This window comes from Panthera uncia (assembly GCF_023721935.1).
Source record: "Panthera uncia isolate 11264 chromosome A3 unlocalized genomic scaffold, Puncia_PCG_1.0 HiC_scaffold_11, whole genome shotgun sequence".
In the NCBI taxonomy this organism is placed as follows: Eukaryota; Metazoa; Chordata; class Mammalia; order Carnivora; family Felidae; genus Panthera; species Panthera uncia.
Window position 1 is genome coordinate 87,914,695 of NW_026057578.1, and position 11,326 is coordinate 87,926,020.

Here is an 11,326-nt window from a genome sequence, read left to right on the forward strand (position 1 = left end):
TTCTGTGGTGAGGTGCTCTTCTTACTCGATTTCGTTTCCCAGTACCTGGCACAAAGCCTAGCATGCAGTAAATCCTTTTAATGAAGGCTGTAGAACCAAATTGATGAGAGAGGCAATGAGCTTCACCTCCTCAAAGTGTGACAACCTGGGCCAGTCTGAGGAGCAGAATCTAAAGCAGCCCTGGCTGCAAGCCTGGAGGCTGTGAGCTGGATAACAGAGATGGGGCACCTGCCTGATCCCCACGGCAAAAAGAAGGTCCTGGGCTGTTTTCCCACAGGCAGACATTAGGGAGGAGTCCTGTGAACCCACACCTTATAATTACCCTGAGACCAACAGCCCACTTGTCATTAACTCTCATTAGTACTAACTAGTAGGGAGACTTGCCTCCTCGGTTCCCAGACACCTGAAGGTAGCATAAAACACAGACTTACCTGCGGCTGCTCTTTGGGGATGGAGATTCATGGAGGCTGAGAGTGGAGCTTATAAAGACCACTTGTGAAATTGGCTCCACTTCTGTGTGCCTGGTCTCCTTTCTTGAGGAAGCTGGCATCTTTCTTCTTTGCCCTACTGTTCTCCAGAGTCTAAGACTTCCATCAAATATCTTCTAGGTAAAGCCTATCAATGTGCTAATCCTTCCCATCACGTTTGCATTTTAAGCTTCTACTTGTAATTGGGGAATGAGTGGCGCTAGGTTTTTTTAATGTTTATTTATTTTTGAGAGAGAGAGAGAGCACACACGTGTGCATGCGAGTACACTCGAGTGGAGGAGGTGCAGAGAGAGAGGGAGCGACAGAATCTCAAGCAGGCTCTGCGCTGTCAGTGCAGATCCCCTGTGGGGCTCGATCGCACAAAGTGTGAGATCATGACCTGAGCCAAAATCAAGAGTCGGACACTTAGCTGACTGAGCCACTCAGGTGCCCCTAGAGAGGCACTAGCTCTTGATGGAGATGGCCAGCGCAAGCCCCTCTGTCCTGACCCCATGGCACTTGTGCCATAGGAGCTGGTCCCTGGTCTCTGCTGCCCCAAGAATGAGGATGGAGTTGGAGCTGCCTGCCTGCCTAGGAAGGGCTGTGTCCACCGGGACCTGTGAACCTCCTTCCCCGGGGCACCAGGCTACAGACTGGGAGGCGTGGGAATCCCTGCTGCTGTCAGATTCCTGCCTCTGGCCCTGCCTAAAAAGAAGGTGGGGGAGGGCTCAACTCGGCTTGTGTATGTAAAAGAAACGCCAATTAGAGGTGGGCTGTGAGCTTCCCAATCTCAGTAACAGCCGTGGTGCATCTGGTTCAGTGTGTCACCAGGTTGTGTTTGCAGCAGCGGTGAACGGTTCGCATTTAGCCAGTGGTCTGTGCTCATTCTCCTCTCTCATGTTCAGGCGGCATAGCTGAGAGCAGCCCTTCCTCTGGCTCTTCTGCCAGAGTCCCCTGGGAAACAGTGGAACCAAGGGATGCCCAAGAGGTCCAGGAGGGAGGGGATGTACTTCCCTGGGCCCCCACCCCACCCGTGCCTTACTCCCTCTCCTACTGCCCACCTAGGGCAGGGGAGCAGCCCCAGGGCTGCAGGAGGTCATCACGGGCCCCGCCAGTGCCATGCCAGGTCTCAGGGTCCCTCGTGGCAGCCAGGCTGCATCTTTGCCAGCTCTGGAGGAGCCGCCTTCTTAGGGTGCCGAGCAGAAACTCTGACAGATGGACCTTCGTGAACCCGTGGAGCCGTTCCAAATGCCTTCTCCCAGAGCAGAGCGCATTCTGGCAGGGAGGCTGCGACGCAGGGCTCCTCAGGGCTTCAGCTCACCTGTTGGAGAAGGCTTTTCCTACCCCTGCCCACTTGTTGCCCCCTTTAAAGAGCAGAAGCACTGACTGTTGACTGGTCAAGCCTGTGTGCGCACACGGCAGGGAGAGGGGTGGAAAGAGAACCCTGTCGCCTGACAACCTGTAAGACCCTCGGTTCACCCAATTTCTAAACCAGTTGAGACTTTCCCCTTTTTTGCACTTACCCTCCCATAGGGTTGTTGGCAGGCTGGGGGGCTTCTCAAAAGGTAGTTGGGGGACCACCTGTGTCCATATCCCCTCTGTGGACACACAGGGTTGATCTCTAAGGGTAGGACTTGGGGGTCTGCATCTGTAGCCGCCTTCCTACAGGCGATTCCCGTGCCCACTGGGGTTGGAGTATTGCCAGGGTGCAGAGTAATGTAAAAAGGCTCTGTTTATTTGGGGTTCCAGCACTTGATGATTGAGAGGACATGCCTGTAAGACTGATTTGTGAAGAGGCCAAATATTGTTCGAAGGCTCGTGAAAAGCCAAGAGAGACTAAGTGTAAAAGCTGTTAAATTTCAGAATAAAGTCAGGCTCTAGGAAATAGGTAAAACATTTTTGTTGTTGTCACAAAGAATACAGATTCATTGCAGAAAAACTAGGAAGTTCAGATAAACAAATGGAGAAAATGAAACATCTATAATTTTACCACTTAGAATTCCTGTTAATATTTTGGTGTTTCTAGAACAATCATATATATGGCTTTTTTTTTTTAATTTTTAACGTCTTTATTGATTTTCCCCCGATTATCAACAAAATAATACATATTTGTTTTAAAACCTTTATTTTTTAATTGGTATAAAAATTGGCATAACATTTGAAATCTCTTATTGCTGTGTTTAGTTGGATTGGCACTTCTATGTGAATATATTTTGATTTCTTTTGCCCATTTTTTGGTGTTTTGTTATGGGTTAGTAAGAGTTTCATATATTAGTGGCATTAAGTCTTTATCAGACCTTGATAAATGTTACACATTTCTTTTAATTTTTTAATGTTTTATTTTGTCGCACTTTTTTTGTACATGGTTATACGACCAAATCTAGTTCCGGTTGTTTGTCAGTTGATTTATTGACTGATATTGTTGGTTGTGCTACACAGAATAGGCACTGTTTTTGCAGATTTTAAAAGGAATTGAAGGAGATTGCGCAGGTGGATATAGGACAGACCAGTGCTTCTCACATTTTAATGTTCATCCAGATCACCTGGGAATCTCTTTACAATGCATTTTCCGATGCAGCAGGTCTGGGGTGGGGCCTGAGATTCTGCATTTCTTTTTCTTTTCTTTTCTTTTCTTTTCTTTCTTCCTTCCTTCCTTCCTTTTTCTTTCTTTCTCTTTCTTTCTGAGTGGGGGAGGGAGGGGCCAGAGAGAGAGGAGATTCTGCATTTCTAACAAGCTTTCAGGTGGGGTTGATGCTCCTATTTGTTGGACCACACTCGAAGTAGCAAGGGCCCAGAAGTTTCTAACCCTGGCTGATCACAGAGGTGCTTGAGCATTTTGGAACACAGAATTTTCTGGGCTTTACCCCAGAAATGTCAGGCTGTGGGATTGAGTCCCAGGTTAGCCACGTGTGGCTCAGTGACTTAGAGACAATGCTTTAGCCTCTCTGAGCCCTTGGATTCCTTTTCTGTGAAACAGAGAGATAGTGCTTACCTCATAGGGATCTGGGAGAATTAAATGAAAGAATAAAAGAGATCACCATTTTTATGAGCTAGAAAAATAATGTAATAACTACTGGGCCTGGTGCCCTTTTGGGGGGAGGTAGTTCTCTGATACATTTCTACTTGTCTGGTGATTGATACTTTCAATACTTCTACCTCTTCTTAGAAAATTGTCCTTTCATTAATATTTTCAAAGCTTTTAGTAATGCATTTCATGTCTTATTTACTGATAATAGTTATATTCCTTTTCACATTTCCAACATTGTTTATATATATTTTTTAAAAAATGTTTTTTAATGTTTGTTTATTTTGGAGAGAGAGAGAGAGGGAGAGCGTGCTCATGAGCTAGGGGAGGGGCAGAGAGAGAAGGAGGCACAGAATCTGAAGCAGGCTCCAGGCTTTGAGCTGTCAGCATGGAGCCCGACATGGGGCTTGTGAGATGATAACCTGAGCCAAAGTCCAACGCTTAACCGACTGAGTCAACCAGGCACCCCTATATATATTTTAAAAAAATTTTTTTTGATGTTATTTATTTTTGAGAGAGAAAGAGAGCACAAGCAGCAGAGGGTCAGAGAGAGAGAGACACACACACACACACACACAGAATCCCAAGCAGGCTTCAGGCTCTGAGATATCAGCACAGAGCCCAATGCGGGGCTTGAACCCACGGACCGTGAGATCATGAACTGAGCCAAAGTCAGACGCTTAACCAGCTGAGCCACCCAGGCAACTCGGCCCTGTTTATTTATATTTTTATTTTTCAAATGATCGCTTTGCCAGAAGTTTGTTTATTTTAATGGCCTTTTGGAGAGCCATCTCTTAGATTCCATTTATAAATACTACTACATTTTGTTTTCTAATCAACTATTTCTGTCTACTGATTCCTTTTTCCTATATTTTTATTTATTTTTATTTTTTTAAAGTTTTATTTAAGTAATCTCTACATCCCACATGGGGCTCAAACTCACGACCCTGAGATCAAAAGCAGCATGTTCCTCCGACTGAGCCAGCCAGGTGCTCCTTTCCTACATTTTTAAAGTTTTTATTTTCTAACTTCTTGGATTGAGCCTTAACTTATTTCCTTCATATTTACCAAGAGTTATTTATAGAAGCAGTTTTAGAAGGATATAGAATTTTTCCCTGTTAATAGTTGTTTTCATTGACATTAATCTTCACATCTGCAGTTGTGACTTTTTTCCACAGAAACCACTCTATTTTTATACCCATATCAGTTTATATACTAATGATAGTTAATGTACATACTTACCATGACCCATACAGGTAGCATAAATAGTAAATCAGTGTAATTGTGATTTTTATTTCTTTTTCCCCCCTTGACCCTAGATTTATTTAGGAGATGGACAGGATTTCCAGATGTTGTGTTATTTTCGTCAGAGGGGCTGAGGGCTGCCCTGCTTGTCTGTCCAGGCTGTGTTCTGGTGGAGTTTGTGCACTCGTGTTGCTGAAGCCTCTGGTTAGCCGTGGGGTGTGCATGAGAGGAACTGTCTGTGCCCTGTGCATGTGGAGGGAAGGGATCTTGGGAGGAGAGCAGGGTGGTCTGTTTTCCGAAGCTTTCTGCTTCTCTTGACAGCCTCCCGGACATTGTCCAGGTGGCCCCTTTCTTAATTGCCTTATGCTCTGAGGTTCTTGTCCAGTATCTGGGGTGGTGTCTGGGGCTCATTGTCCCTTGCTGGTAGGAAGATCTGGGGGTTGGATGGAGGGAGGACTTGAGTCAGAGACTCTAGTTGTAGAGCCCTCCTGCTGCTGAGGAGCTGACCTCTTCCTGTTTCCTGTTCCTTGTCTGTAAAATGTGGAGAATGTTACCTTTTTACAGAAACTAGAAGAGTCTTAGCAATCATCTAGTAACATAATTCTTTTAAAAACTATTTTAATTTTGGCATACTTTCAGAGTTTCAGAAGAGTTGCAAGGATCATACAAAGAATTCTCTTCACTCAGATTTCCAAATGTTAACATTTTACTACATTTGCTTTGTTTTCTTTTTCTCTGTAATTTTTATTTGAACCATTTGAAAGTAAGTAGCAGACATGATGCCTTTCACTTCTAACTACTTGAGTGTGGATTTTCTTTTTTAATGTTTATTTATTTATTTTTGAGAGCTAGAGCATGCATGCAGGCAGGGGAGGGGCAGAGACAGAGGGAGACGGAGAATCCCAAGAATCCCAAGCAGGCTCCTTGCCCTCAGTGCAGAGCCCAGTGTGGGGCTCGAACTCACAAACCATTAGATAATGACCTGAGCTGAAATCAAGAATCTGATTCTTAACCAACTAAGCCACCCAGGTGCCCCTTCTTCTTGTTTTTTTTAGATTTTATTTTTTAAGTAATCTCCACACCCAACATGGGGTTTGAATTTACAACCCCAGGATCAACAGTCACATGTTCTACCGAATGATCCAGCCAGGTGTCCCGAATGTGAATTTTCTAAAATCACATAAATAACTGCAGTGCCATGATCAAACTCAGGAAATTAACATAGATACACTACTGCTACAGACCTGATCTACAGACTTTACAAACACTAACATTAACATTAATAAACTAATCTATAGGCTTTGTTCAAATTTTCCCCATTGTCACAACCTTTTGTAGGAAAAAAAACAAACCCAGGTCACACATATTCTGTGTGCTCAGGTTTCTTTGTCTCCTTCAATCTAGAGCAGATCCTCAGATTTTCCTGACATTTATAAAGAATTTTTTAAAAGTGGATGAGGAATTTGAGGCCTAGAGATAAAATGACTTATCCAGGGCTTATATAAGACAATCTTAGAAAAGTGGGGCTGGCCAGCTGGTATCTCTGCTGAAGTGCTGTCCTGCTCACATGCCCCCCAGCTCCAGGTGAATACCTTGCTGCTAGGACTTTATCATCAGCCACCTGCCGCCTTCTGCCTTTGGCTTTGCCCCTCTGTCTTTGTAGTGCTAGGCCACAGCGCCCCACCCCCACCCCTTTCCTAGCTGATTCGGTGTTGGCCAGAGATCAAGGCCATAGCTGGGGAGACAGAGGGACTTTAAAACTGGTCCAGCCTTTCCCTTGAGAACAAGCTGAGGAGCAAGGATTGTGGCCTTGGGTGGGGCACGGCAGCTGCTTTCTGAGGAGTGACACCCTCGGGTTGGGGATGTGATTTTTAATTTCCCTCCCCTGGCAGTTTTGGGGTTGGTGGCTAGGACTTGTTCATCTCCAGCCGAAGTGGGAGCTCGGGATATGTCTTGAAGCTGGGCCTGAGGATGTAAGTCACCTGCTCACCTGCCCCAGCTCCTCCCCGGGAGGTTCTAGAGCAGTCATTCACATGACAGGGGGAACACTTAGCAGGTAGTTGACTGCAAGGTTATCTGGCAGTAGCAGTACCTTCTTATATTGTGGATATTAAAAACATGATTCGTGTTTTCAACAAAGTGTTTTGCATTACACTTTTTAAGGGCATGCTGATTGCTTAATATATATTCTCTGTCTTATTTGCTTTAATTTTACTCAACCCCTTGCAGATACCCTTTCCCAATTTTTCTTCTTCTTCTCATTCTTGTTTTCCTCCTTCTTCAGTAAGGACCTTTTGAACCAACCTATATGTCATGACTGTTGCCTAAGACTGCTCAGCTGAGCAGTGGAGTTTATGTCAGTGATTCTTGGTTTTGGGGGCCCTTCCTATGCATCTTCAGTGGCCATCTCTTTCTTTCTCAGCACACAGCTCGTGGCCACACCAGCCTGCTTTCTGCGCCTCATAGGAGGTACCATGCCCCTGCTGTGCTGAAGGGCTTTTCCTTTCTAAGTGTGGTGGTGGAGTGGAAGGTGGTCTCCCCCTCCTGACCACCAGCACTCACCCCGAGTTAAGACCTCCCTTGTTTTCACTTTCACTGTGACTCAATGGGGAAATAAAGGAAGTGTCAGATCCTTGTGAAAGAGTTACAAAGAAGAGTTTCCATTAAGGTTCCTGACATTCCTCTGTCCCTTACCCTTCACCTTTGCAGTGGGCTCACCAGCTCAGCCATCCTCTCTTGAGCACATGTTGTTTCTGCTTTTGTCCTGAAGCTTCTTACAGAAATGGAGATGTAGGTTTTCTTGAAAAGATTTTTTTTTAATTACAGTTTTATTGCGATTTAATTCACATACCATGTAAGGTGTATAATTCAGTGGTTTTGAGTATATTGAGAGTTGTGCAACCATCACTTCTCTTTCAGAACATTTTCATCACCTCAAAAAGAAACTACTCAGTAGCATTTACCTCATCCTTGTTCTCCGGCAACGACTAGTCTTTTTGTCTCTATGGATTTGCCTAATCTGGACGTTTCATGTAAATGCAGTCATACAGTATGTGGCCTTTCGTGTCTGACTTCTTTCACTTAATGTGATATTTTCAAGGTTCATCTATGTTGTACCATGTACCAAGACATCATTCCTTTTTATGGCTGTGTAATATTCCTCCCCAAAGGCAGATCAGAGACATAACTAGTGAACTGTCACTGAAATGAGATGAAACGCTTGTACTAACGTGAGTTAAATCCTACTTGTTGTCAGGGTTGTTACCTACAGCCTTTGGGGCTGGTAGCGTCTACCCGTTCAGCTGACCAGAGCCCTGACTTGTGCCAACTGTCCATTCCTGTCCTCAGAGGAATCACAACCCCAAACAGAGGCAGGAGGATAAGGAAAGAAACTACCCCCGTAGTCAGTCTGTGCCATGGGAATGCAACAAAAACACAAGGGAACCTCGGCATTCACTTGAGGGGCTCTATGTATGCCCTGCGTGTGTGCCATATACGTACACCGTGTGTGTGTGTACCCCACAAACGTGCCAGGGAAGGCAGTGCAGCTGTCTGCAGTGAAACTCTTGAAGAAGAGTTGACACTATGAAAATACCTATGATACAGTAAGGGAAGAAACCCCGAATTTATTTAAAACCGAAATTAAAAAACAATTTAGAAACCCCGAATATATTCAGTGGTCCCAATTTTATTTTATTTTTTTTAATTTTAATTTTTTAATTTTTTTTAACGTTTATTTATTTTTGAGACAGAGAGAGAGAGACCATTAACGGGGGAGGGTCAGAGAGAGGGAGGCACAGAATCTGAAACAGGCTCCAGGCTCTGAGCAGTCAGCACAGAGCCCGACGCGGGGCTCGAACTCACGGACCATGAGATCATGACCTGAGCCGAAGTCGGCCGCTTAACCGACTGAGCCACCCAGGTGCTCCCAGTGATCCCAATTTTATAAACGAAGTACATGTTACATAGGAAAAAAAGGCACCAGATGTAAACTGTAGTTGTCTCTGGGAAATGGGAGCTCCTAGTTTTTACTTACTTTCCACTTTTCAGGGACAGAAACTCCTGTTCTTCCACCACCCTCAGCGTCTTCTGTTGAACCTCTTCTTTACCTTTCTTATCATTCTATTTTTAGGACCTCTCTTTATTCTTTTGGGTCATCCACCAGAGTTTTCCTTGGCTCTGTAATGAGTTTTAGAGTGGCTGTGATATTCTAACAGTAACTGCACAAAGGGCAGCTTCATTCAGAGATAAACTCGTAATTAGTATCAGTTTTCAATGCTTTCATCACCTATTCAAAGCCACAGAGTGCATACCATAGATTAATGCTGCCATACACATTTTAGAGATAGTGGTATGGGTCTGTCCTAAAGGAACTTTCCTTTGAATGAGATCTAAGACAAATTCAAACATCTAAAAAGTCTCTGTTCATGAGGCAGAGACTGCTCATTCACTGCTGCGTCCCTGGTGCCTAAAAGTAGCATTCATGTTGTAAGTACTCAACATGCGTTTGTTGGAAGGATACGTGAATTAATACATATGTATGCATGTATGACAGCTGTGATTGTTATGATGTGCTGATGGCATCAGTAGGTGAAATTTTATTATTCTATGGGGCCACTCTAGCTGTTTCTGCTTTTTAAAAAGACTGTCTTCCCTCTTTTGTCATTTTTCTGCATGGTTTTACATAGTTGTAGTAATAACCTTCATATAGTGTGGTATTCTATTTTTACTGTCCATTTTAGCATTTCCTTGGTGTTCATACTTTATGGTTTTTGATGACTGTATAATATTCCATTGAGTTGTGTTGTAATGTACCAAACTGTTCCCCTCATCCAGAGTTTTCAATTTTCACTAATGTGTAGAGAACATTTTTTGAAGTGCAAATTTATAAACCTGAATTCCTAGGAGCGAGATGGCAGGATCTTTATTGCCTTTGATACATGTATCTGCCTACTTACCTATCTACCTATTTGCTTATTTTTACCATTGAAACCAAAAAGAAGTAGTATAAATGAGACTTTATACTGAGATGTGTTGAGTGATTTTTTTTCCCCCAGGGGTTTAGGATAAATAGAATTTAGCTGCATTCCCTAATTTCCCATCACCAGGCTTTTCTAAGTGGCAGTGCCACCCCCACCCCTTTCCATTTCCTAGCCAACCATGGGAAGTCAGTCTTAATGACTGATGGCTGGAGGCCCCTCTGCCAAAATTTACTTTTCCTCCAGATTTTTGGGTGGTGGCTTAAAGTTTTTGTTGTTGTTGTTGTTGTTGAATGAAAAAATGTAAGGCCTCTTGAGTCCTTGAGAAAGGAATGACTGGGGGCAAACTCACTTGACAGGGGTCTGAGGGAGGCTGAAATCCATGGATTGTGAGACTCTCCTGCACATAAGGGAGCTCGTTCTCTAATAGATGAGAAACTTGGCCAGGGGCATGCACACTTCCCTGCGCTGTTAAATTGGGCTTTGCCTCTCACCAGCGTTGAGCCTTGGAGTATGTTCCTTAACTGTGCCTCATTTATTTGCTTATCCACTAAAATGGATGTTGGGTTGTTGGAAGACTTGAAAAGGTTACATTTGGACATGAAAGTACTTGCTTAATCCACGGTTTCACACGAGACCTTCAAAACTGTTAGCTGCTCTCATCATCAGCCTTGTCCTTTGGTACACCTGAAGGGCCAGTAGGTTTTGTACGCTTTGGGGTACCTTTAGGGAAAGTGCATGGGGCTGTTGGTCAGGGTTGGTGCTCAGCAGACTGTGGTGGTGGCGGGTTTGCTTTCTCATTTCCTCCACGTTTAGTCTTGGGGGTGGGAGGTGGGTGGTGAGAACCGGGTATGGGCAGTCGGGTGGGTGGAGCTGTGGGAGTGCCCAGCCTCGCTGGGGGTTGATGGGGGCTTGTCTGGACGTGCACTGCGTGGCTTGGCCGATGGCCCCAGCGGCTGCTGGAGGGGCGCGTGCGTGCGTGTGCGTGTATGCGTGTGCGTGTGCGTGTGTGTGTGTGTGTGTGTGTGTGTGTTTGTGTGTGTGTGTGTTTTGCTGTCTGGCCAAGGAGCCGCCTCTTCGTCCTGCCCTGGTTCTCGTGCGCTGGCGGCTTCGGAGGCAGCTGCTGCGCCTTTCGCCAGGCCTCAGATGTGGTCGGCTCGATTTCCTCCCCGCTGGCCCCTGGCCGGGCCGCCACCGGCTGCTCGAGGCAGGGGCTTCGGTCGGGAGAGCTGGCCGCGTTGGCCACAGATCAGGGGGCGGTGCCTGCACTGGGCTCCCCGCCCCCACCCAGCACGCACCCCGCCAGCTGCCGGGTCGCTCCGGTGGAGGATGGCGCTGCTAGGGGAGGAGGCTTCCGTGCGGGCGCTGCGTGGTGGGGCTTTACCTTGGACCTTGGTGGGAGCACAGCGAGCTACAGAGAACTTTTGATGGGCGGGGAACTTCAGGCTCCTCACCCTACCTCACCCACACCCAGTTTTCCCCTTCAGAGTGCGCTCATCTTGTAGGATTTTTCCTACTTTCTCCCTCCCCCCCCCCCCCCCTCCCTCCCTCCCTCCCTCCCTCCGTGTGTGTGTGTGTGTGTGTGTGTGTGTGTGTGTGTGTGTGTGTGT

The 11,326-nt window shown here is 45.6% G+C and overlaps 1 protein-coding gene across 1 annotated transcript in view; it reads left to right on the top strand.

Moving 5' to 3' along the window:
- The window catches only part of TET3 (tet methylcytosine dioxygenase 3), a 104,176-nt gene that overhangs the window by 28,603 nt on the left and 64,247 nt on the right, over positions 1 to 11,326 (top strand). The gene's annotated exons all lie outside the window — the stretch shown is intronic.